This window comes from Numida meleagris, chromosome 23, assembly GCF_002078875.1.
Source record: "Numida meleagris isolate 19003 breed g44 Domestic line chromosome 23, NumMel1.0, whole genome shotgun sequence".
Lineage (NCBI taxonomy): Eukaryota > Metazoa > Chordata > Aves > Galliformes > Numididae > Numida > Numida meleagris.
The window spans coordinates 1,409,991-1,437,132 of NC_034431.1; the positions used below are offsets into that span (position 1 = coordinate 1,409,991).

General features: G+C 49.6%; 1 protein-coding gene and 1 long non-coding RNA gene across 4 annotated transcripts in view; one reads left to right on the forward strand and one right to left on the reverse strand.

Annotated features, from left to right (window-relative positions):
• ARHGAP32 (Rho GTPase activating protein 32) overlaps positions 1 to 945 on the reverse strand; it is a 194,462-nt gene extending 193,517 nt beyond the window's left edge. For both annotated transcript variants that reach the window (XM_021376308.1, XM_021376312.1), the window contains exon 1: positions 708 to 945. The gene's annotated coding sequence lies outside the window, so the exon portion shown is untranslated. The remainder of the gene's footprint in view (positions 1 to 707) is intronic.
• On the forward strand, positions 684 to 26,991 carry LOC110387760. Of its 2 annotated transcripts, none has more exons than XR_002432711.1 (3): positions 684 to 782; positions 18,789 to 18,931; positions 23,536 to 26,991. It is a non-coding gene; the product is annotated as an uncharacterized LOC110387760 (long non-coding RNA). The 2 variants fall into 2 exon arrangements; XR_002432710.1 differs by lacking the exon at positions 23,536 to 26,991 and adding an exon at positions 23,396 to 23,520.

Sequence of the window (27,142 nt, forward strand, 5' to 3'; positions counted from 1 at the left end):
TCCCTTCCCACTCAAACCACTCCATGAAACCAGCAGTCTAGCTAGGAACACGCTCCCAAGCTTCAAGGCATAGCCGACGTTTTGCAGAAGCCACAGCTCACCCAAAGCACCACGGGTCCTCCCTTTGAAAACCCGGCACCGCCACCCCCACCGCGCCGAGCCAGCCCAGCCAGGAGCACCCCGCACCCCGCCCGCAGCGCACTGCCCGCTGGCCAGCCCCGCGGCACCGGCACAGCTCTAAACGGCTCCGAAGGGCCCCGCGCCCGCCGCACAAAGGGAGCTGAGCACAACGGAGGAGCCCGGCACGAAGCGGCGCCGCTCTGCGCTGCGAGGAGCGGTGCGCGGAGCCCCGCGTGCAGCCGTGCGCTGCGCTCCGCTCCCTCCCGCGCCGCGCGACGCTGAGCACGCGCGGGGCCGAGCGCGGTGATTCCCGATTCGGAGGGAAAAGGGGAAAAAAAACAAAAAGCAAACCATTAAAAAAAAAAAAAAAACCCAAAAAAAAAAAAAAAGGAGAAAACCTATGGAATCCACAGACAGGAGATGGGGCCGCGCGGAGCAGACGCGGCCATCGGCGCTGACAAAGCCCCGCGCGCCCCCGCCCCGCAGCGCCGCCCCCCGCGACACGCGCGGCAATATCGCGACACGAGCCCCCGTCCCCGTCCCTCCCCCCCCCCTCGCTTCCCCTCAGCGTTCCGCCCCGCGCTCACCTCGCCCCGCCGCAGCGGAGGCCCTGCCCGCCGCCTACCAACCGCGTGCCGCCGCCATGGCCGCCGTCCGGACAGGTGAGGGGGCGACGGGCGCCGATCCGCCGGGGGACGCTCCGGGAGGGGGAACCGCATCCAACCGGCACACACCCCCCTCACACGCGCGTTCCCCGGCGCAGAGAAAGGCTCCGTTCGGCTGCGGGGCCCATGCGCATTGCCGCCCCGCCGACCGGCTCCGCCCCGCCGCCGGGGGTTGGGCGGGAGCTGCGCGGCGGCGGAGGGGTGGGAAGGGGCGGGTGGGTCGCGCGCGTGATGGCGGCCGCGGGGTGGGAGCGCGCGGCGGGGATGCAGCGCGTGCAGGATGCGGGGGGGGGCTGCGGTGCGTGCAGAGGGAATGCGGTGCGTGCAGGGGGCAGAGGGACGCAGTGCGTGCGGAGTGCGTAGGGGCTGCGGTGCGCGGGGGTCTCTTGCGCATACAGGTTGCAGAGGGCCTGCAGCGCGTGCGGAGTAGAAGGGGAGCTGCAGAGCTTGCATGGTACGGGGGGGCTGCAGGGGAGTAAAGGGCATGCAGGGTGCAAGGGGAACTGCAGAGCATGCATGGTACGGGGGGGCTGCGGAGCGTGCGGGGTGCACGGGGCTGCAGGGTGGTACAGTGCGTGCAGGGGAGTGTAGGGGCAGTACAGGGCGAATAGGGGCATGCAGTGTGCAAAGGGGGCTGCAGAGCATGCATGGTGTGGGGGGGTACAGTGCATGCAGGGTGCAGGGGAGTGTAGGGGCAGTTCAGGACGAATGGGGGCATGCAGTGTGCAAAGGGAGCTGCAGAGCATGCACGGTGTAGGGGGGCTGCAGTGCATTCAGAGTGCAGAGGGCCTGCAGCGCGTGCAGAGTACAAGGGGAGCTGCAGAGGATGCATGGTACAGGGGGGCGGCAGAGCTTGCAGGGAGCAAAGGGGAGCAAAGAGCATGCAGGGTGCAAGGGGAGCTGCAGAGCATGCATGGTGTGGGGGGCTGCAGTGCATTCAGAGTGCAGGGAGCCTGCAGCCAGTAGGAACAAGGGCTGCAGCAGGGCGGTCTCAGTGCAGCAGCAGGGCTGGATTGCACAAAAGCGTGGGAGCACCTGGGCTGCTGGTGAGGGTGCTGGGCTTTTGCATGGGCAGTGTGGGCAGGGTGAGTGCTTCATCTTGAGTGTGAGCCTGGAGCTTGAGGCCAGGCTGGGGGAGGAAGGGGTGGTGCTCCCATAGGGGGTGAGCAGGGCACTGAGGGCAGTGGGGTTGTTTGGGGCTGCCCCTGCAGTGGCAGCAGGAGGGATGGAGCCATCACCCTTCCGGGCTGTGCTTTGGGAGCTGACCCCAAGCACTCATAATGGCCGTGTGTTTCATAGATGCTTTATTGTACCATCAGCGTTGTCAGAAACACATGACTTGATTTTGCTGGCTGTACATGACATGGAAAGTCCTTCCTGATAATTATCCGCTGCCGTTTGGTGACCGCAGAGGTTAAACATCTGACGGCTGCTGTGCATTTATTCCTTCATTGCAAAGCAGTTGCTCTGCCTGCAGTGTGGGCCCCGAGGCACAGCAGGGAACAACCCCAAGCTGCATTGGCATGATGCACGCCGTGCACCTGGGCTCACGTGGGCTGTGGTGCGTGCTGACCTCCTGCTGGCAGCGGCGCTGGCATTGCAAAAGCAACATGAAATGGCTGCTGAAGGCCATGAGCAGCCTGAGCTGGTGGGGGGATGCCAGCCCATGGCCACGGTTGCACCTAGATGATCTTTCAGGTCCCTTCCAACCTGACCAGTCTATGGTTCTATGGTAAGCATGCAGAAGTTCTGAGTTGTGAGGTTTAATTGAAGAGAACAATGGCTCTGAGGCACGTGAACTGCTTCATGGCAGCGTGTGCTGTGGCAGTTGCCAGCAGGCAGAACCGTGGCTAAGGACATGGGTGGGTGTGGAGCTCCTGTGTAAGGAGACAGCAAATGGCAGAGGTATCGTACAGCATCCCCTGGCGTGGGGAGCGGAGCTGTGTGGGCTAATAAAAGAGGATGCAGAAAGTGTATGAATTAAGATGATGACAGGGCAAAGCCATGTGATTTATTGTGCTGCTGTGTGCTACTGACTACCGTTCTGATCCTGTCAGACCTGACAAGTTAATTAGGATGAGCCAGGACTGTACCCACATGGCACTGCTGATAAAACCTTGGGGCTCCGGAAGCGGCTCTGTTCACTCCATATATAGAAGGCTGCAGTCTGAGTAATGTGCAGGGTGATCCCTATCCATGCAGGGCTGATGTGAGTGGCTCAGAGATGCCCAAAGCATCCGAAGGTGGCAGAGCCTTCCCCTCTTCTGGAGATGCCATCATCTCTTTTGTGGTTTCAGCTCTCCCTTGTTTTGACTGGCTGTCACCGCGTGATGTTGGTAGGGCTTCTTTGTTGCTCTTCCCAAGTAGAGCATTTTTCATTGTGTCTGTCTAACTAAAACCAAATGGTGGGCTGCACATGGGAATGCAGCTTGAGAAAACTGCAGATCAGAGAAAGGTCCTGGCTCCGTGCTGAGGATCCCTGCTGCATTGCCCCCCGCTGCCCCCACCCCAGCTCCTGGCGGGCGGTTTGCAGCTCAATGCCTCCTATTTTTTTTGTCTGAACATAAAAGAACGATGACAAAGGGAGAACGCTTTCCCATCCCAAACTTTCTCCCTGTTTCTTGTTCGCTCCGTCCTTCATCGTGCTCATTTTGTGGAAACGTGTAGAGGAAACTTCACGATGCCAGGAAGCGCTCCGGCTGCAATGGGCAGTGAAGCACAGAGCCCGCGTGAGCAGCTCGCCCCAAAGGGAGAGGGCTGATGGGAGCTGCTCCAGCCCGTGCCACACAGAGGTTGCTGCTGGGAGCCCAGAGGGCCCGTCTGCCCTTCTCCTGTCGGTCTGAAGGTCACACACCCGGTCACCTCATCCATCATTGAGCCAGTGCTTCCCCAAGCTGTACCCAAAGGGTGCTGGGCAGGAGTGTGGCTTCTTTGTTTCAGCTGCTAAAAAAAATGGGACATGGTATCAAAAGTGATGGGAGTTCGGTACCACAAGTGTGTTTGGTGTTTTTTTCCCTCCCTAGCGAGGACTTCTCTGAGCCACGTTGTTTGTCACTTAGTCACATTTTTTTCCACTGAGGAAAAGCTCAGGGAAAGGGAAGAAGGGGATTTTTCCTGACTTGGGACTACCAGCGCTCGTGGGTCTGTTTTTCTGCAGTGTCGGTGGGAAGCTGCCCCAGCTCTGCCTGGAGAGGCTGCAGAGCTGCACTGTTGTGCTGCCTCAAAGCTCCGCTTTGCTCCATACAAGCAGCCTGGCCGCACTTTGAGAAGATGCTCACATGAGACAATGCTGTATCTTTCCTTCCGTGCCTTCACATCCTTTGGCTTTTAAATATTTTTTCTTGGAATTAAATACTTCTGCAAAAAAAAAAAAAAAAAAAAAAAAAGCTGTATTGGTGGCTTTCTTCTGAGCATCGTTTATTTAGAGGTGGAGATGCTGATGCCATTGTTGAGCAGAATGAGACTGTTTACAAAATAAGCTGGGGCCACAACAGAGAAGTGTGAAAGCAAAAAGGTGGGAGAAAGGGAGAGTGGGAGACCACGTATGTCGGTTGCTGGGAGCTGCTTTGCGTTTCTGTAGCACATTTACTCCCAGTGTTTCAGGGCACACCAGCTCTGCCTCACACCGTGTGTGAGCAGGCAGCTCCTGTGCCCGTTTGGAGACAGAATCTCCCCAGTATGTGGTGCACAGAGAGAAATCCAGGTCTGCTGGTGTTGTGCTGTCACACGGTTGCTGCTCAGTGTTTAGCTAAAGAATCAAACATTTTTCCACTCCTTTAGTATTATTACAGTTCTGTCACCTCTGTGGAGACCCGTGCATTTCGTTAAACAAAGCATTAAGAAATACTAGGAGTGCAACTGAATAAATAGACTTTTAAGGCCCTGAACCTCTTAGTGTTTACAAGATATTCTTAGTATGTGAAGAGGCCCTGGGACTTATGCATATAAAGGTCAAGTAGGTGTAGACACAAATAGAGCAGAATATAACTTTCTGTTCCAGCCTGTCCCTTTGGTGGTCAAATCCATGCAGATGAGCTCACAGCGTGTGGAATGGGATTCTCCCACCTGTTGGGCTTGCTTCTCCTTGCACGGAAATGTGATGCTGTGCTTAGGATAGGGTGACATTGCTCCTTTGACTGCTCGCTCTTTCATCCCCCATTCTCAGTCTCTGAAGTGCTCCTGGCACTCTGCTGCTGCAGAACTGCTGTGACAGCAGCTGGCTGCCTGGGTCCAGCGCATTAATGCTTCTCCAAGAGAGCAAAATTAGGGTGAGCACACTGCAGCTGGTGCAACCTGCTGAGGGGGAGGTGGGGCTGTATTGCAGCTGTTGGCCTCTTCACACAATTCCTTTCTTTAGGCCACTTGTTCCCCGCTTCCTTTACTCTTGCAGACTTGCCCTTGTTTTGGACACCGGTCTACCAGCTGTTAGATGGGCACTGTGGAAAGAGCTGAGAAGGGTACGGACTTAAAACATTGTAGCACACCATCAAGGGCAGGAGCATAAGGGAATATTGCTCAGGGCAACCTGGTCCTAGAATCCAGCACTGCCACACGTTTGGCACTGGCCTGGGGTGGCTGTGCTGGAGCTGGGTGCTGTCCTAGTTCAGCAGTTTCTCAGCTGGGAAGGAGGATTCAAAGCACTGTGTGACGGGCATCAGACGTGCAGGACAGACCAGATCCTGGCTTGTTTCCTAAGCTGCTCACTTAGCGCTTCTCCCCGTCGTATTCAATGCAAATTAGGTTGTGCAATAACTTGTGTATTTATGACTAACTGTATGCGGCCGGAGCTGCCGGTTTCTATTCACGTCTCACTGTTGCCCGCAGTGTGAGCACAGCAGATTGCACTAGGCCAGAGGTCTTGCTGCACAAGCTGGACGAGGATCCTGCAAGAAACGCAGCGCTGAGTTCTGCCCTTCCAGTCGCACCCGCTGAGCCGCATCCTGCAAGGAGCAAGTGGGATGGGGAAGCAAGGGGCTGTGAGTGCAGGTGCTGGAAATGCCCTCTGGTGCCCAGCCGTGGGTGCTGGGCTTCTGTCTGGGGCTGGGGTTGGTGGGTGGCACCTCGGGGCGATGGGAACTTGCTGAGATTTTTCCCCCAGCATGCACTCCTGCAGTAGCATAATACAAGACACTTGTGTTTTGGGGATGCTCAAGTGAAAAGCATAACAGCAGTAGAGGCTGATGGTGGAATCTGGGCCACGCAGTCAGGAGGGCACAGGAGCACTCAGCAAGACCTCCACGTTTCACTGTGTGCCATGTTAATCTTCCACTGTTTACTGTCTTGAACTGGAGTACTTCAGCTGCTCACTGCAGTTCTGCATCTTCTCTTTGCCCGTGAGCTCTCTGACATCTTGCAGTGTCTGCTTGCAGCAAGTGCTCACGCTGAGAGCTCTTCTGCCCATATAGGCTTCCACCTGCAGTTGTGTTTCCATACCTTGTCCCAGAGCTGGGGGAGCCCCAGCTGATGCTGACTTCTGAGAGAGGGATAATTACAATCAGCAGCACTCACTGTCGTAAAATCCTGTTGCTCAGTGCTGCGCAGGAATTAGTGCCGCAGGTTTATTTGGAAGATAAAAGCACCTATAAATATGTATAAATATCTGCAGTTATTATTAGAAGAGGTATTCAAATCTTCTGGTGGTTGGGTGTCCCAGATACAAACTGATGGGAGCAGGAGAAGCCTCCTCTTGCAGATGAGTTATTTGGGAAGGTTTCATCATAGGTGTTGCTGCTGTAAATGCATTTTCTCAGGCTGGGCACGCAGTCACGCTCAACCAGTCACAGCCATTTATCTGATCTTCTGCACAAGTTAAAAATGTGTTATTTCACAAGTGTAGATGTACATGACAAGCTGGCTGTGCTGTGGGCATTTCACAAAACGACAGAAGAGCTCTGAGAGGCTCTTTATGTTTTAGGGCACATCCTTTAGTAACGATTATCAATAACTTAACTAATCTTGTACTCAGCCAGTAGTTGTTCCATTTGTCTGCGTGTTTGTTTTTGGCAAAACTCCTTTTGTTACCCCAACACACTGGGTGGTATTTTGTTTCAGCAAATAAATGATTCTGTGGGAACTTCGTACCCTTCCAAGTGTAGGAGTGCTCTAAAGCGGGCAACCCCTGCGTGCAGCCCTGCAGCCTCTTTGCACAGCGTGGAGCTGCAGGGCTGTGCAGCTGAGGGCTGGAAGGGGCTCAACGCTCAGTACTAAAGCTCTACCCCAACTTCTGTTGCACTGAGAGTCAATTTTGAACATTGCTGCAGGTTAAACCAGAAATAAGAGTGATTTTTAAGGGGCGACAGGCGCTGGACTTTGCTATGTAATGCCTTTAGGTTTGTATAGGCACTGTTTCTCTTGAAGTGCTGCATAAAAGGCTTAATTTGTAGATTTAAAAAAAAAATTTAAACTGCAAAGCTTAAACTGAATGAGATAGGAGAGAGCAGGCAGAAAGCTCAGGGCATGAGCACCAGGCATGGGCACCAGGGCTGCAGTACTGGCACTGCCTTGGAGCAGAAGGTGTTCGTTGCTGATGCACGTAGGAATTTTGGCTGTTGGCATTAGCTGCCCCCACTGGAGCAGGATAGGAGAGGGAGAAGTCCTCAGTGGAGGAAAAAAGCCAGATTAAATCGTATGTCAGTTGGTAGAAAAGACAAAAAGGAAGTGATGAGAACTGCGTGTGAGAGATGTGTCACATTCCACTCAGAGCTGGCGTGATGTTCCCTTCTGGCTCTTTGTTTCTTCGGGGCACAGCAGTACAGGGGTGTGTAAACCTCTGTCTGCATAAGAAATGTCCCTCCCAAGGACAGCTCCTGCTGTGTCCTATACATGCCCTGTGTAGACAGTTCCTATGGTGTGGGTCTGTTTTCCCTGTTCTGTCTGGAGGTGGGTGGGAAGTACATCTCCCCGCATCTGGAAATGTGTTGAGAAATGTTTCCTCGTCAGCTGTGGCCCTTCTGGAGCTCACTTGTGCTATGGAAGCTCTCAGGCTGTCCTTGGAGCAGAGCCATGTGCTGTCAGTCCCCTGAAAACCCAAGTTGGTTTAATATGTAGGTCAGAAAGCACATCCCAATTTCTTCAATAGACGAGAGTTTTGTCGCCAAATTTTGTATCACTGGAGCTGCTGACCGTTTTTGGAGGTAATATAATAAGAGCTTGAAGGTAATGTAATAGCTTTGTTCTCAGTGCAGGGACTAAGGAGGGTGGCCAGGTATCACTGCCCCACGGGCAGGTGCAGCTCTCATTTCCAGTGGCATTAATAAATAAAGCACCTGCTGGGGAATCAGGTTATGTCTGAGCATTGCTGTGCTGGGAGAAGAAAAACTAACAAGGAGCAGAGCTTCAGAGAAGAACCTAACTGTTGTGTCAAAGTGGGCCGAGCACAGGCAGCATGTGCATCTCTGCCATGATTCCAAACCAGAAATTAAGCCAGAAATCCTATGGGAGTTCCCTCACCCCATGCTATGGCCCTATACTTTCCTCACCTCGCAGTGCTGAGGGCTGGGCCAGGGGCTGTGCTGGACCCACATTGGGCTGCTCTCCCTGCAGCCTCGCAGCACTGAGCACTTTTGCCTCTGAAATTAAAAAGATGTCTGGATCTGACTGAATCATACTCCATTATCTCAGCAGGCAGCAGATTTAGGAGCTAGATCTGCAGCGAGCATTTATTAGATTGTATGTCTTCTGGGGATAGCTAATTTTTTTTTATCATCAGATTCCATGACTTAGCATTGTAATTAGCTGTTAGACACAGAGACTCCAGTCAAGAGCTGCTTTTTTCTTATTTTTTTTTTTTAAGCCTGCTTGTTCTAAGAGCTTTTCTGTTCTCATTTGTATGGCAGTTTTGGACAATTCCATGCCACGTAGCCAGTGGAAATGAGACCTGCAGTTAATCCACCAAACACACACTGCAAGGAGAAGCTCCTCTGTCCCTGTGGGATGGCTGGTGGGACTACAGGCGCTGCTCATTGGGTGGGGATCTGTGTGATGTTGGTGCCAGGGGTAGCACCCAGCCAATGTGAGTATGAGGAGCAGCAGGAGCTGATTCCTCACCCTTCCACCGGGCAGAAAGTGAGCAGGGCTCGGCTGTCCCTTCCTGCAGGCAGCAAGGGGGTGGGGAGGGAAGCCTCCAAGCTGGACGCTGCAATAGGAAGGCATCTCGTTGCTTTGCCATAGAAGTGATAAAAAGCACACAAAGCACAGAGTGAGCACCGATGTCTTTTTGAATGGAGGTCTCCTCTCCCGTGATGCTGTTTGGCTTAGTGCACGGGAAGGACCATTGCTGCCTGGCTCTCTCATGGCCCCGTGCCTCCATTATTGCAGTTTACTTCAGAGACTGTTTATCTCGCTGCCTCGTGTTCTTGGATCAGATACAACACCCTTTGGTTCCTGTTGTCCTTTTCTCTTTGCTTGTTTGGCTCTAAACACGTTGTTCCCTGAGCATGGGCCCAGGTTCCCATCTCTCCCATGTGGCATCCAATCAGGAATATTGGGTCTGAAGCAATTAGTTAACGAGCATTGGCACGCGCTAGCAGAACTGGGGCTGCTGATGAGTGTTTCAAGCCTTGTCAGGGCCTCTGTACTGCTTCACACTCAGCCCTCCTCCTGTCTTTTCAAACCACATCAGCTCACATCATCACACAAACCCAAATCCCTGGGCTCTCCTTTGGATTCAGACAGAGTTGTGGACAGGTGATGTGTAAATAGTCTGAAGTGAAGCACCTGCCTCTGTTTACAACGAGTTATTTTCCTTCTGTCCCTGAATCAAAGTTATTTGGTTTTTTTTTGATCTCCAAATTGTTATTATTTTTGTTGGAGTGATTAAAAATTGGATGCTATTGCTGGTAGCGTGGAGGTCTCTGTCAGAGCCCCCCAGCTCAAAGCTTCAATGAATTCCATGCGGACGGGCAGTGAATTCGGAATGCTGCAGGCTGGTGCCTGGGCTGGCAGGGGGATCCTACCATTCACTGGGTGGTGGGAATCAGATTTGCCTGAGGATCTTCATCTTTTTGGAGCAGATTTCATTGATTATTTTTTAATGGAAAAGGAGAGGAAAAAAAACACAGTTACTTACTGAGAATAGAGACGGAAAAAGAACAGCAGGACAGACGGAGTGTGGAAGTAGGTCAGATGCGTTGCAGACTAAAAAAAAAAATCATTATTATGATTAGGAGAGATTAAGGAAGGCTGGAGCAAACAGCATCAAAGGAATCCAGTTTATCAAGCCATTTAAACAGGAACATTCCTTGCAAAGCAAGTTCTCCATACACCGCTTTGGAGCGCAATGAGAGGAGAATGTCCCGTGTTACAAACTTATTTGAATACCTATCTATAATAATCCATGAATCCTTAAAGAAACGGATGTAGCTGTCACGAGGAGTTAATGCTGCAGGAACTGTTGCCTGCCCTTTATTGATGGAGTCCTTTCTCTTAAATGTTTCACTTTTAAAGCTGTAATTGTGCAGTCAGGTCCCTGGTGGGGAGAGCACCCGGTGTGCCGCTAGCACGTGCTGACAGCAGTAGTCAGTGTTTCCTGCACCGCGTTAGATGCTTTGCATAAAACACAGGTTCTCATCTCAAAAATCCCACATAAGGACAATTTATGTGTGAATTTATTTAAAGTGGAGACATTAAGAACCTTTGCAATGACAAGCAAAGTCATTTCCCATAACTCCAGGGCAGCCAGAAGTCTGGGAGCTCTGACCAGCGTTCCCTGCATCACTCTGTCTCCCTTTCTCCTCTTGTTCTTTCTAGCTCTAGCTGCTCTGCACACGTGCTATAGCAGCAAGGTGTTTCATTTTAGTGCATTTTGCTTGTTCTGTTTGCATCTAGCAGAAAGGGATGCTGAAACCTCAGCATTAGCTCTGCGAGAAGGGAACGTTCTTCTCCCCCAGCACATTCTTACTGATGTCTCCACCAGTGGACCCTAATGGCAAACACAGGCAGGAGCTCCTAGCAGGAGCAGGCTGTCTGCTACGCCTAAACAAGTCATGCTGCCTGTTAGCAGCCAGGGCAGTGCTGGCTGAGGGCCTCCCTGCTCATCAGCACCGTTTTGCAGCCTGTGTGAACCCCACGGGTCTGCTGCCTGGAGATGAAGTACTTGCAAAGCTTGGTGTGTCAGGAGCTCTCAATTAACAGCACATCTGACACCACTCATGAGTTTCCTATTCCTGCTCTGGAGGAATCAGTGTATGAAGCACGCTAAAACTGTAAAGCAGCGGCTGCCCGTGCAGCTGAAGGTGCAGCTGGTGCATTCTCAGCCTCCCAAGACACAAGTCACCACTTCTTTCTGCTGCCTCTGCCACGATCGGGGCGATCCAAGTTAACGCTTTGCTTGCTGGCTGGCTGTCACGTTGTCGCCCTGGCAGTGCTGCCTTTCAGGTCCAAGCACTGCTGGGACTGACTCCGCAGGGCACAGCTTTGGTGGAGGCACCCTGGCTCTCCTCTGTTTAGGCAATAGGGTGAGGGCGTGGGGTGAACCTTCCCCCCAGTCTCGCCTTGGGTCACTTCCAAAGATTGGTTTAAACGTTGAAACGAGATACTTATCCGTCTGTTTTGGTGAAACTCCAGATCGCGGTGGTTTAATGCATGTTGAATGAGGCTCGCTACCGCAGCTTCAGCTCGTTTACGTTGGTATAGAGTTTCTGGGTCAATAAAGCCACGCTAAATTACACCCGGTGAGATTTGGCCTCCCGTTGCTAGTTGTTTTTTGCCTGAAAATACAAGGTGACTCAGTGTCAGTGGTCTTCTGTTGCCGTGGTCCAGTGCCCCCTGGAAGTCTTGCTATGATGTTGCAAGGTTTGGCGTTTCAAAGTATCCTTGCACTGCTGGGTATGGATCCATTCTGATGGTACATGGGTTTGGAAAGAAGTGCAACCACAAACCAGCACACCTGAAACACTTTAATTGCGTATCGGAAAGGATTAAGGAGAAATTAGGCCTTCGCATAATTGGCTGGATAGTTGGATGCTCCAAAATTTGTTACTGCCTCCTGTGACTTCCTGCCAGCCCTGTGTGCTTGAGAGCTCCCTTAATCTTATGCACAGGCCTTAAACTTAAAACCAGTGTGCCTAACATTTCCCATCTACCAAAAGGAAAAGCCCAACACACTGACAATGGCTTAAGATTCAGTGTTTGTGAAGAACACTGCAGTGCTTTGAGAGCTGCTGAATTAATGGCAAGGCTTGCCATTACTGTTGTTGTTCCACCTTTAAGCTGTCAGATCGTATAAATCTCAGTGGATGCCTTGAAGCACTGTGTGCAGATGAAAGCTCTCCAAAGGAACAATTTCCCCTTTCCTTCATCTTGGAATAACATGTCATAATTGCATGGGAAGATAGAACAGCTATTACTGAAAAGGAGATATAAAGGAATAGGAAAAGACCTAATGCAGCACTAGAAAAAGAAGAGAGAGGAGACAGCTATGCATCCAAAATGATAATGAAACACAAAGCATTGCATTGTGGTGCCCAGAAATCTTGTAACACTGATGATTTCCCTGTTTGCAAATCCTGCTTTCCCAAATTCCTCACTAGAGCCTGGTGCAGAACTTCTCAAGATCTTTCCAAAGCAGCTGCTGTGTGCTGCACTGCACTGCAAATGGCTGTGACATACCTGCAGCGTTCTGATGAAATTGCTGGAACCGGAATCACTGGTGGTGCAATTATTCCTCGTGTAGATGTCTTAATTACAGAGCTGAGATGTTAGGGGGTTAATTAATTGTTGCTTGTTAAGCGCCTTGAGACTATTGAATGAAAGGTGCCACATATATGCAAAGGATGATCGTTAGTTATTACCAGCAGTGCTTCCAGTTATTTGCAGGCTAAAAACATTTAATTATGAAACATTACATTTGAAGTCTAGTGGCATATTTCAGGTTGCAAGCTCAAATCCTAAGTCTACGCTTAGTGTATGCACGCTCTGAACTGTGGCTTGAGGGAGCACTCCCATCAGTTTCTATTGGAACAGAAGGGATTGCGTGGGAGGAGGTTCCTCAGCTTTCAGTAAAACCAGTGGGAAATGGAAGAACTCACAGGAATATTGAGATACTGGCACTAATTCCATGATTTTTAAGCGATGGTCACTGAGCAGCATCCCTCTGCATGTGTGCAGCTGTTGCAGTTGCATTACCTTTGGAGCTGCCTTCTCCTTTTTAGGTTTTTCCTTAACGTTTTCTGTATCGGCAGCAGCTGCAGTCTTGCCTGTGGGCATGGCCAGTGTATCTGTGCTGAAAAGCAGGCTGCATAAGCTCTGGTATTTATCCTGGCATGCAGAGCTATGTCTAGAGATGCAATTCATCAGTCCTCAGTACTTAATAACTCAGTGTGTCAAAATATGAGCTGTTCAATTACTGGAATTTCCTTCCTCATTTCAGAGACCTCTCTGTTCCCTGTGCTTCTCCTTGCCACATTTATTCTTTCCTTTATTGAGCAAGAAAGGCCTTTGCTTATGAGAGAAAACACGAAGTGCCTCAAAAAGGTTGGTTCAGTTCCTGGCTGTCCGGTGTTTGTCTCCATCCCAGAGACAAACCCACTTGTACTGTGGAGTTTGTGAAGCCTGAGTAATGCCTAAAAGTGGAAGGGGTTCTTTGTTGGTTTTGTTGTCGTCGTTTATTTCTGGTTTTGCATCAGTGCACTTCTGCTGTGTCCAATTTGGGGACGAAGCTCCACATGAAGAATAATCCAAATGACAGACAGTTATGAAAAGCATGAAGGGTGTCTGAGAGGTTCCTCCCAATCACTGGCATTATCCCCTGGGAAGTTTTCACTGACTGTAATGGGCTGAAACCTTTTCACAAGGAAAAACTTCACCACGGGGAAAGACCTATCTTCCAGATTGGTAGTTCCTGTGGTTCATGTTTTGCATGATTTGGCTTTGCTTCCAGAGAATGAAGAACCACAAGTTGGGTGTTTGAAGGCACGAGTCGCTTCTGAAGGTGCAGGACTAGTTGTGTGCAGGACATGAGCAGGATTCAGTAAGTCTGATCCAATAAACCTCCCCGGGGAAAGGCTGTTGTCATTCTCCTGTGAGCATAAAGCAGCCGGCACTGCCAGGCTGAGGTGTGTAACTGAGAATCTGAGATGTTTCTGCGGAACAGATGGTAATAAAAATACCCTACCACTCATTAAGCAAGTCAAGGAAAACCCCAGCAAGGACACAGTTAAAACTTCATGTTACGATGGTGCAGGAAATAGGGAATCCTGGCTTCAGAAGTAGGATTGGGAAGGACGTTAGGGCAGATCTCATTGCAGAGCTCGCATACCTTGAGCTGTTCAGTCGTATGAAACATTGCAAATGTTATGGCTAATAGCAAAGTACATTTGACATGGCTGCTGGAGAAGTATGGCTGAGAGAAGAACATTAGTCTCAGTTAGTGCTACAGCTCAGAAAGACAAAAAAATCTCATGCTGCAATTGTTTTGACTCAGAATAATTATCCTCCCCTGCACGCTCTCTCTTTCTTGGACTCTGTTCACCTGTCAGCCAAGGTGAGCTGCTGGGCAGAGCAGAGTGAGGATGGCTTGCTGCCCATCTTTGTAGGTGAAAGACTATTTTATTAAATCTTTCTGGACAGCGTGTTTCAATTCCTATTGCTCTAGGGGATCTGGAATCCGAGGCGGCCGGCGGATCAGGCCTCCTGCTCTCAGAGTTGTCTGCTGGCTGGAAACGAACCATCACGGCCAAGTTCTGCGTTCCACTGAGCCCACACAGTTGATTTTCCCATTGTGGCAGTGCTTAGAGACACAGCAATCCCCCTGGGTGAGGTGCTGTGGGGGTCACACAAGACCCCAGAAGAGCAGACGTTTTCCAAAGGCATGGCAGAAACACAAACAGTTTTCCTACGGATGAGTTATCGCACGGTGACTTACTAAAGGTGGTACATAAAATCTGCAGTTTCTGGTTTGCTATCTTAGCCGTGAAACTATTCTTCCTGCTAATGTTCAGCTCCTGCTCATTGGGTTGAAGGGATGGTAAAAGCATCTGCAATGTAATTAGCAGTCTCGGTATAAAACAGCCATTTCACAAGGTACTGTGGCGGTCAGTTGTGTCGCTCCTGCCTCAGCTGCACACCCCCACCACCTCGCCTCTATTTTTGCTGCTTAGTCAGCAGCTTCTAAAGCAGATGTGAAGCCAAGATGAAAGCAAACAGCCCTACAAGTGCTGACTCCTCAAAGCGCTGCGCCCCGTCACACCAGCACCCAGGGACAGCAGCGCACCCAGCACCGTCCTCGTAGCAGACTTTCATCTCCGTCTGAAGGCAGACACGTGCAAAAGGGAAGACAATTTACTAACAGCAGTGCTAAAAATAAAACGCGTGGAAGAAAGAATACCTGATTCACCGTAAAGTAGGTAACGCACAGAACAAAGAGCAAGAAAGCAAAACCGTGGCCCTTTTTTCCTTTCTCCGAATGTATTTGTAAAACCTTTGATGAATCAGACTGCGATATTAACCTCTCAGGGCCTGGAGGAATGTAATCTGCAGCCAGCTCCTTGTGTCTCCCACTGCTCGGAGGTGCTCTCTCTCGTGGGTTTGTATCCTTGGGTGGAACAAACGCAGTCAGCCAGTTCCAGTCGGACAGGGAACGTGCCCCGAGTGCCTGATTCTGGAGCTGTGCTCTCCTTGAAGCCCTCTGGCATTCCCAGTGACAATACCGTGCTGCTGCAGCTCTTATTTGCCACAAGCTTCTGCAGACCTCTTTGTGTGAGCTCTGTGCGCCGGGGTTCAGTGGTGCTCCTAACTTACACAGCTGTGCGAAGGACTGCAGCTGTCAGTGTCCGGTGTTTCTTTAAATTGGTTTAAGGTTTTCAATGCAAAATCTTGGGGGTCACGTATGTAGCTAGGTCAGAATTCTTCCTTATTTCATATCTGGGGAAACTGAGATAGAGGAAGGGCAGAGAACATGCTCAAGATCATGGAATGAGAGTTGAGTGTGTCAAGAACAACAGCATGGCCTGATCTGGGGCCAATTAATGCAATGCTCAACTCACCTTATTTCCCATAGTTGTTTCTCTTGGTATGAGAAGTTCCACTGTTATGCCTTTATTACCAGAGTGTTTATTTATCCCCTTTCCACAGGGAAGATGGATTTGTGGAAGATTCTGTGGACCTCTGGGGTTGCTAGAGAGCACTTCTTAAGGAGTGAGGGCTTGTCTAGCTTGTTCCCATTTGTTTTACTACGACCTGTGAAGGAGCACCTAAAGAAGAGAGAAGAGAGGATGTGACATGTGGCTTAGAGTGCTATAAACCATACCTTTGCTGTAGGCCTCTGGAAAAGGGAGGAGAGACTGTCAGAAGTGGAGAGAGGGCTGGTGTGAGTGGGAAAAGAGGGGGCTGAAGTGGTGGGAGAGACAGAGACGGGAAGAGGGCTAGAAAAATATGCAAGCACGAGAGGTTCAAAGACATTCTTTGGCTTCTGCCTCCTGTGCCTGTGCTGGCTCAGCTAGTGCTGAGGCCTGAAGACCTCTCTTAATCTACATTTCCTTTTCCTCTTTCACTGGGAATGGAAGAGTCATGTGTAAGTGACCCCTCTCCCCCCTCCTTCCCTCTCCGTTTCCTTTCCCAGCAGTGTCTCTCTGGGATACGCAGCCATCTGGATGTTTATTGCAGCATGAGCTGAACTCTAAGATGTATTCTCTGGAATCCTGGTTTTGTGATTTCTCTACCATTCCTTTGCATTTTCTCCAGATCTCATTTGCCCCCCTTGAGCTACTTGTTGCATCAGCACACCCTCTATTGATGTACTTTCATGTGTCCTCCTCTCCCCAGAGCTTCTCAACATTCCTCTTTGGTTTCTATTACTTTTATTCCATTTTTCTCTCATGTTCCTGGGCTTCCTGTTAGCACAGGGAGCACCATCCCGCTCCGAAGCAGTTCCCTGAGCAGAGGCACCACCTCTCCTGCTATGATCCCATTCATCCCCAGTTGGGACATTGACCTCAGGGCATTGCTGGAGGCGGAAGGGGAAGATGCAAATGATTCCAGAGGAAGTTCAGCCTTGAAGTTCAGCACTGGGATAATGGCAAGAATCCCTAGCCCATCTCCCTTTGTGCTTTGAGTAAAATGCATAGCACAGTCTGCTTAACTCCTTCATTTCCAGAAGCAAGCATCAGCGCTGGGAAAGAGATAAGGGAACAAAAATGATTGGCTTCCATGAGAAGTCCATTTATTCTGCATTTGTAAGATGTGCCAAAAATAAAATAGCAAAGTTGAAGCCTGTCCTGGGTACTTTTGTACTCCTTTCATCTTCCAGGATAAGTCAGAGGATAATATTAACCATACTGCTGCTGCTGCAAAGGCTCGATGGACTTCTCAGTAAGGAATGAACTGATGCTGTGGAATGAAACTTTCAGTCGTGTCTGATGTGGAGATAAACTGGGAGTATTATAGGGCTGTCATTCTCTGTGGGGCTTGTTGAGTAATTTCCTTCTTCTTCCTTTCCTCCTGCTCTAACAGTGAACTTACCGTGGGCTATTCCCATGCTGGACACAGTCAGGGCTGAGCTGAGGGTAAAGCTGATGCTTCCCATACTGTGACAAGTGTTCTAAGGGATGAGTGGCGTGCAGGGGGGTGTGCTGGGATCTGTGCCCAGGAGGCTGAATGGCCACTGACAGCTTCACAGTGGCAAAGGATATGGACCCAGAATAATTAAGCAACTTCATCTCATTGCAGCTCATGACAGTTTCCAGATGCTGCTGTGAGTGATTCCAGATGTGTCCTTCAGGACCTTTGGTTGTTGAAAGCATCCATGCATTGAGAGCATGGACAGAGCTCCGTCCTCCTCTGTGGAACCATTATCTTTCTCCTTCAGATTTGTGCAGCAGGGATGAGTTCAGGAGCGCTGGAAATTGCACCTCAAAGGCAAAGCCTTTCACACATCCCTCCCCTCACTGCAGCCTTCCTGGAGCTCTCAGCTGCACGCCGCTGTGCAGTTGTCCGGAGCACAATGGGTTATCTCTGGATATTCCCTGCAAAACCACTTTCTTCCTTAAGCACAATTACTTTCAGGGTCCCACAGAGGAGGAAGGCAGACAGAGACCCTGGTGATGCAGCACCCAACAGCGCGGGGCAGGGTTCCCCTCAGCTGCCTCATGCCTGGCCGCACACCTCCCTCTGCTGTTCCTTGCCTGCTTGGCATCCCCACGCTAAGCACGCTGAGCTGGTTTTCTTGTTTGCTTGTTTTTGTGTTTGTTTTTTTTTTTTTAATGACGGTATATGCAGTCAGCCCCAAAGATATAAAAGGCTTTTTGTTGTCCCCCCACTTCTAGGCAGAGATTCGTTTATGTTTTAGGGTTTTTAAAGTAGCAAATGCAACGATATAATTATGGGAGAAAAAGGGAAGGAAGAAGATGACCAGGGGAAATATTACTCATGTTCATTCGAGCCCCTTCACCCTTCCATCCATCCCATCAGCTGTACCGAGGTATTCTCTCTGACTCCTGCACAGGAGCTGACAGCGTGGGAAAGGTGTTATTGGTGGTGGGGGGGGAAGGTCTGCAGAGACACAGAATACCATTAGGTTGTTAAACCTCGGTGCAATGGACAGTTTTTATTGCAGAGTGATTCAGCATCCAGCCCAGGGGGTGCTCATCCCGGCAGGGTGCCATCCTATGGAAAGCATCTGCTGCGTTCCGGAACAAAAATAGCCATAATAATAACAACAACAGGAGGGTAGAAAAAAAAAACAGACAAAGACGAGGTGGAAGATGCCATACAACGATGATTTTGCCCATTCTGGTACAAATATTCAGCTCGAATCCTTCCGCAAAGCTCAGGGGCATTTTGCTCTTTTATTTTCTCGGCTTCCCTTGGCTTGCCGTGATGCTCCTGACTCCTGGAGCAGGAGCATCACTGCATCTGGTTGCCATCTGTGGGATGGTGGGAGGCACGGCTGCCTCAGTTCACCTTGCAGCTTGGTCTGTACTTGCATCGTGCGCACCTCAGCAGGACAGCAGCACGTTGGAAACTAAAGCTGAACGCATTTACATTGGACATTAACCTTCTGTTTTGCAGTGGCATCTCTCAGAAGATGAGTGCTGTCTCTGCTTCGCAATGCCATCGGATGAAGGCTCTGTGGATGCTTTTCTGAAGGTGCTGTTTCACCCAAATCAGTAACAAGAGCAGTTCAAGGACACCTTGATCCAGCCACGTTTACGGTGTGTACTTTAACACCATTAATATGTTGCTGTTGCTTGATACAGACTGTGACTTGAACACTGAGAAGGCTGGGCTGTGCTTTGCAATACTTGAGTTACAATTTTGTCTATGGAAGAAAGTGAATAGCAGTTTCTGAGATGAGACTGGGTAGTCCTACCTAGATAGATTTGTTTGGAGACATACAGGTGCAACACGAGCGTGCAGTATCTTACAGTGAAGTTGGCTATGATGGTTTCGTTTTTAGCTGCAAATATACTGCTCCAAATTGACATGATCCACACAAAATATAATTCAGACTGCGGCCACCCACCATTGTGCAGTGCTGTGAGGAAAATTAGACTTTGACATAAGGCTGAGGAATCGTGCATGGACTGAGTTGGAGTGAAGAGATCTAAGCAAGTTCTCCTCCTGGGACGCTTGGGTGTGATTAATGAGCTCATTACTGCCTGTGATGAAGAGCTGTCCAGGAATAGGGATGTGCAGGATATTCCTGGTATGCAGGAACTGACTATAAGGCCGGTAGTGACTTAGATAGAAGGGGGCAGAAGAAGAGAGGAAACTAGAAATAGACGAGACGGTTTCTATAATGAGCGTGGAAGACTCATCCCAGACTCATTCCCCACACTTCTGTTCTCCTGTTGTATACAGCAAGCAGCAAATCTGCACCTAACATTGCACTGCTGTGTACCGTTGTGTTTCTGAGTTGTCCTAAGTTCTTTGTGCAGAAGGATGCAGACCCTGGCTATGATTTTATCTGGTCTATCTGGTGAACCTGTCCTCGTCTTGTCAGGAGAAAAAGGAAAAAGCTCTGTTAGGTGAGTAGAGATCCTGCAGGGAAGGACTAGGACGCAAGACATCTGGCTGCATTTGGAGCATTGCTCTGAAAATCATTCTTATTTCCCCGGACAAATCTCATCCCTCATCTCTGCCTCCAGTAAAGGGAGTGCTAGTGCTGTGTGATCTGTGGAGACTGTGAGAGTGAATCCACCAGCACTTGTAGGGCACCCAAATTCCATGGCAATGTGCTCCAAGAAAAGCCAACCAATTAAGAAAGCGATGAATAACACAGACCAATATAAACCATTCCTTGGAAGTGGTACAACATGGTTTCAGTGACTCATGGGATTGTGCAGTATAAAATAGCACCGCAGTTTCGGATAGAACAATAGTTTTACGTTGCGTCATGCACCAAGTGCTCACAGACTTAGGCACGAGCGCCCAGCTTTGTGTTTTGCACACGTGTGCTTTGAAGCCTTCTGCCTCTTTGCTTCGTAAAGACTTAAGGGGGTGGTATTCCAACTTTGCAGCAAAGCCAGCGTTTCTTCCTGAAGATTAGTAATTAGATCCCGCGGCAGCTCTTAGATATTTTGATGATGTCCTTTAAAAGCATCTTAGATTAGACAGTCAGATAGGAATGCATGATAATACACCGAGCAGACGGGGCCATGTGCTGAGTTACTCATTATCGCTTCAATCCATTTTGAGTTGTGTGAACATGCCGACACTAAGAAGGGGAATAAGTAAAGTGGGCTTCTTAAAAATAATCCTATTTTTTGCTCTCCATAATTGATTATACGCATATGTCACTGTAGAACAATTCGGAAAGAAAAGGAGAAGGAGTGCATCACTTTTTCTCCCTTGTCTTTTGCTGGCTTCCATACATAAAGGCAACGTTCAGTAGGTAGGTTTCAGTGCTCTGAAAGGCTGAATTATACAAATTCATTATTAATGGGCCCTGCGTGGAACACCAGCTCTGACATTACTGAGCCAGGCTGCGCTTCAGCTGACTTCAGCAGGAGCTCTGCAGCCTCCAGATCCAGGATTGGGCATTTATAGAGGGAACCCGATCCCAAAAAGGCGCAGCGGGATGCCATTCACAGTTATGATTAGAAATGTCCCAGGAATGCATGGGGAAGGGTGAGTGCACAGTCTGCCTCGGATAGTGCCAGCGTGGTCCCCGGCTCTCTCAGAAGCAGCCAGATGGCATTGTCTCCTTTTCCCAGTGATTTTGATTCGATAAGGTCGTCTTTTCCAAGCGCTCAGCAGCAGCAGCTCCTGCGCTCAGTCTGGCTGCAGGGTTGCTGGGAGCAGGGCACTGTCTCACTCGAATCGTTTCTGTGGGATTCTTTCAGGATTTGCTGCTGATCCCATTCCCAGTGCCACCACCCAGCAACTTTGCAGCCTGACGTCCAACTTCCCACTCCCATCTATTTCCAGGCTCTGCAGCTGGGCTCTGGAAGCAAAAGAGCCCCTGCAAGAGGCTCGGTGGAGTAATTGTAAAGCTTGGAGATCACTGTTACTTGGGTATAACACCACTGCAGTACCAGTAGAATCATTACCAGGTTACGTTAGCCAACAAGTGATGGACTGGGTTTAACTCCTTCAGCTACTTGTCAGTTATCTGCAGATGGGCTTTGGTTTTTCTCCCGGCACGCAGCGTTTCTGATCTGTGTGGCAAGCTCCAGGCTTTATTCTCACGGAATCCCAACCCAGCCACGGTTTCACCCAATAAATCAACCCGAAAAGGACTTGCAGCTGCACGTGTTGCCAGAAGAGGGAACTGCAGCTCCATCTCCCAGCAGCTGCCGCAGCACTGCAGCAGGCCGGCCATGGCTTCGGGTGCAGGCAGCCCTTTGCCTTCCTGCAAGCAGCTGCTGGGAGGAGCCCTTGGTAACCTTCAGAGGGGATTCATTATTCTATTGGGCCCTTCTACGTCTAGTACCCATTTAAAATCATAACTGTTTTATTATTAAGGGTTGTGTTTGACTGAAGCTCCTGGTCCTTGCTTGATCAGCCTTTTGCTGCTCTAGTTCCTCAGTAGTCAGGTTGCAGTTTATCTGACAGATGTGATTGTGTTCCTAGCACCGACGCTCAGGAGCCAGCACTGTGAGCCCTGCAATGAATTCCTGCACCAGAGGAGCCTCAGGCAGCCACCAGGTCCAAGGGAGAGGGTTCACCAGGGCTTGGGTGAGGTTCTCTGGGGGGTTCTCAGGTGGCCCCCGCAGACTCAGAAGTCACATTGCTTCTCAGTCCTCCCTTCGGGTTTGCTCGGTGAGCCCTACAGCAAACTGATAGATAGCGCGTTCATTCCAAAGGAAGGGGTGGACTTAATGCCCACAGGAACAGAGGATCTTCCTGACTTCCAGACAGGAGAGGTCTGGAATCAGGGCAAGGAAACAGAATTACAGGCAAGAAAAGATGCAAGGCAGGGCAAAGCCAGGTACAACCTCGTCGCTTCATCTGGAAAGCGTTAGAAATATGGTGCAAGTAAGTTGGCACGAACTCCTGTGGCAAAGTGAAAGAGCTGTGTGCACTGGGAGGTGAGCCTTAGAAATGCTGTGTTTCAGAGAGCTGGCTAAGCAGAGAACAGCAATGAAAAAGGTAAGGATGTGCTGCAACTTTCCTAGGGTCACAGGGCTGGCAAGTGGCAGCGGCAGGAGTCACATCCATCTCCTGAAACAGTTGTTTGTGGACGGCACTGTGCCTTCCTAGAGCTCAGCAATGATCATTCATTAATTGTTCAATTCAGCAGCAGATCCATTCTCTGCTTCTCTACTGCTCCCTTTACCCAGGATCCCAAACCACAACAAATTCTCTTCTTTGCTGGGGGAGAAAAGTCTTCGGAGAGACTCATGGCCTTAAATGTAATGGAAACATTTGCTAATGAATGAGCCCTCATTATAAGTTATAAGGAAATGCTTAATTGACAGTGGCCACCGGATAACAGGGTTTAATTAATAAATCTAGGTGGCGTCATGTACACCACAGGAAGGGATTACAGGGGTTAATGTGTCTGCCTGCTGGACTTTTATGGAAGAGTTGTGTTGCCTGTCTTTTAACATGAACAACCCGCGTGTCTGCAACCCGGCACTTCCAAATGAGAGTCAATCAGTTACGGGAACACAGCAGCCCTGTCTGAATGTTTGAACACAGGTTGGATGGCATCCGAGGCTGAAGCAGACCAAAGCAAGGTTTGTTTTCTTGCCTCTTTAGCCAGCAGCTGGGTTCCTGTGTCCTTTACACTACGGTGCTATCTGTTCTAACCACACGCACCGCTCTGTGCTTGATATATCGGTCTTCTCAAACTTTGCATCTTTAAGCCCAGTTCATTAGTGCCTCATGCTGCCAGCACCACCAGCTCCAGCCTGCTTCAGCAGCAGGGCGTGCGGAGGAGGCAATCCCAGCTGATGGAAGTTGATACCATTATTGAAAAGTTAGGGAAGCTGTGTTGACCTCTCTCTCCTAATCCAGAGGCTCTATATGCAGCGGGAAACCAAGCTCTGCAGATCCCATTGAAGTCTGTCTCAGAGGACTGCTGTTATTCCAACCTGCAAGCTGGTCTTCAGCTTTGTAGTATAGCGTGAAAAGGTCAGAGAGAGTCCAAGACTCCTAACGAGTGCGTCCTTTGATAATATCATCCTTTATTTGCACATATTTAGAACAATTAAAATTGCTCATTTTAGGTCTGAGATCATTTATTTGTGAAGCGCCATGGGAGTAACAGCCACGAATACCACCAGCCCGGGAACACTCCATCTTCAATTCCCCTGACAACTTTGTGGCTCACCAGAACATCTCAAGTCTCTGTTCTTCTTCCTGACAGGGGCTGCCATGGCCCTGCTGTTACTGCGTGCACAAGAAGAACTCACCAGGAGTTTCAAGAGCCAACTTCTCACCAGGACTCTGCTCTAAACACAGAGCAAGTCTCCACTGTTAAGAAATTGTCTCAACTCAGTCAAGAGACAATGGAGATCAAGTTAGCTGTAATTAGTCTCACGCTTTACCTCATCTGGGCTACAGGACAGATTTCTATCTAGTATCAACCATCTTAGTCCAGTTGCAGGCAATAGAGTGGGATTTCTCCATGTTAAACTGGAGGCTCTTCCCAATCCTAGCGTTCTGGAAGACCACGGGAGCTTTCCCACCCTTGTCTGCAGAATGATAGCAGCTGATGGCAAGCAGTCCTTGGGAGACAGTCCTCCTTTGTGACAAAGCTGGAATGCCAGGCACAGCCCTGGCTGACCAGTGCAGCTCAAAGCAGCCAGACAATGGAAGGCACGTGCCAGGTACGGGGCAGCTCTGCTTCTTGGCCTGACTTCCATAGCCAGCCCCATCCATGCAGCACAGTCAGACCTCGCTGTCCGGATCTCAGCTCTCGTGCTTCCTTTCATGTTTCCAATGCCCAAGTGCTCTCAGCTCCCCTATCTCACCTTCTGTTAAGGCATTCATGAGCTGTTTTAATTACAGATAAAGCTAAGACCAGAGACTGGCTTGCTGGAATGAACTGGGAGCAGCTATAAGCTAGGTGATGCACACAAAATGGGGCAGTTGCTTTTTCTTCTACTCAGGTTAGCCAAGTTAGCTCAGCTCATTGGTATGTAAAGCAGACCCTTGAGTTTGGAATTAGCTTCACAACACGTGTCAAGGTTAGGGCAGAAGCACGTGCTGTCTTTCTAGCCAGTAATAGGTAACAGTGCTATTGCCCTTGATTATAGAGAAAAGTAGACTGGGGCTATCAGAGTGCTTCTTGATCTCATGGCTAGTAAGGAGCATTCTTACCTACAACAGTGATCCTTAGCTGATGAAAACAAAAATTTGACATGACCCAGTAACACTGCAGAAATCAAATCTTAGAATATATTTTTTCCCACTACTGGAAGATATAACATTCGACTGAAATCCAGAATTAAAAAGAAGCAGGAAAGGCTGTGTATAATAAAATAAAGCCAATAGTAGGCTGTCCTTACTGTAACACCTCAGGCTTTTGTCCTCACAGTGTTCTTTTAGCCTAGCGTTATACAAACATCGTCTCTGTAGATGCTTTTCATATTGGACCTACCTATTGTTAGCAGCCAGCCACTTTGCTTTCAAATACCAAAACTAATACCAAGCTGTTACCGCAGCATAGCTGCAAGTATTACAGCCCTCTCTAGGCAGCCCTTCTCCCCTTTTTATGGTGCAGGAGTCGGTTGGCACAATGACCCCGATCAGCGCTTGCAGGTGGGAATAGAGGAGAGTGAGCACGCTGCTTTCAGGAGAGTGGGAAGAGGTTTGTGGGAATACTGCTGTCTGTAGCAAGTGAGAGAGAAATTATACCAGCCTTAAGAGATCTTTGGGATAGGTGGAAGGGAGAGTAGTTCTTCCTTGCAAACAAGGTCTGTGCAATCCGAGCTGAGCGCTGAATGAAAGGCGCTGCGTGATGGTCCGGGAGCAGCTAATGCTGCTGGTGGGAGCCAGCACGTGGGGCTGTGTGAATGCCATCGAAGGGCTGCCAGGAGCAATGCTGAGAGCCGTGGAAATGTGTAGCGGGGAGAGAACTGAAGCTCCGAGTTCCTCGTGAAGATGAAGTTCTGGCTGGTGAGAAAATGGGGATTTAGAGATTGCCCCTAAATGCAAAGGGATTGGAAATATGTACCAGTTGTTCGATGTGTGACTCCCCCACTTACACTGATAACACAGTGAAAGCTCCGGGGCTTAACCAATGGCACCAGGGCCTTAACAGCTATGTGTATTTTAATGTCCTAATTATACTGCATGGCAATTGCATTATAGCTGATTCTTGCTGTTCCTCACAGGTATGAGCTGCTTTGTCTGAGCCATAGGCTGGGCCAGTTAACCAGTCCTGAGTGCCACGAACTTGCTTCCAGAACTGCACTGGTACAGACAGGGACAAAGCTCTTAGGAGCACTCTGGGTGCTCTCTGGAGATGGTGACCTTGGTTGCTTCCAGATGGCTGTGCTGAGTTCTATCTGCAGGTCTGGGTCCTGCAGAGCCAAGAATGAAGGAGGCTGTCTAGAAACCATTTATACAGATCAGCACTTGATGGCATCAATAGCTCCCTCCGGGCTTCTTGCAGGCTGAGATAGTGGCAGATTGTCAAAATTACTTAACATCCTGGAACACCACCCATCCCAGTATGAATAGGCTTCTTGTGTACAACCCACATGATCATAGTGTTTTTCTGGTGTCTCTATGGAGACTGGAGACATACTTCTGGTCTATTGGTTTGGGATCTTTTTTTCTTCTCTGCTTTCAGGTGAATTGTCTTGTAGGAAAAAGAAAAAAAGAAAACAAACAGATATAATCCTTGTGAATAATGAATAAAGCATCAGTCACAGAATGCCAAAACATCCTGCTCCCTTTTATAGAAGGACTTGGAAATATTTTGATTTTTTTAACACTACCATCCAGTTTGGCAGAGATTTAGCAAGGCTTGTGCAAAAATAATGGGCCTTAGGCAAAGCTGGATGAAGCAGCGAGCATTCAGATCTGGATCCTCACCCAAATTAGGTTGGAGCATGGATTAGAGTGAAGCTGTGTTAAATTTGGGAAGCTTACCATGCCAAAAACTGGGGGAGACTTTTAAAAATGTTCCAATCCCAAACACTGATGCTCTCATGAGGTCAGATGCTGCCCCTTACTGTTGGCTCTAATCCTTCCAGGAAAGTGGTTTAAATAAGATTTCTGTTACCTTGGGCGAATTAAGAGGTGCCTTGGTTTTCACTGGGATCCTGGAGAGGGCAGCAGTGCAGGTAGGATGAAGAGATGGATGTGCAGCATGGTGTTCCCTGGACAAAAGGATGCATGAGGAATCACTACTGAGAACAGAGAATTTCCTTTGGAAGGGGCCTCTTTGTGGCTAACCAGAAGCTACAGCACGTTACTGAGGGCATTGTCCAAATGACTGCCCCACTAATAACTGTGGTGAATGCTGGGGGGGTACCAGGCACATCTGGCTTGCCCAAACTCGATGCTAAATTGTGTTGAGGGCAGTGTCAGGAACAGTTGTACTCTTGCACCACGGAGGCCCTATCCATGACTGCTGCTACCTGCTCCCTCTGCCCCACAGCAAGCCCCACCAGTGTTCTGCTGCTCAGGATGACACAGAATGCTCCGTTGCATTCCTGGTTGCCGCTCCCAAGCTCCTTAGCCCTAGTTTACACGTCCAGATTCTAGCCTCTTAGCTCTAGCATGAAAAAACAAATCCCCGCCTGCTGAAAGATGCCATATGTTCCTTGGCATCAACTCAGGTGTACGTGGTATCGATACAACACCCAGAAATCAGAGCCACCCCATAAATGTCTCTCTAAATGCCTTCGTTTCTGCCAGTTCTGTCTCAGAATCATAATGAACTATTCAATCCAACTTGGTACGTTCCTCGGTTCCCTGAGTAGGGTAAGACAACGCCCTGGGAGCACACGGGAACAGCT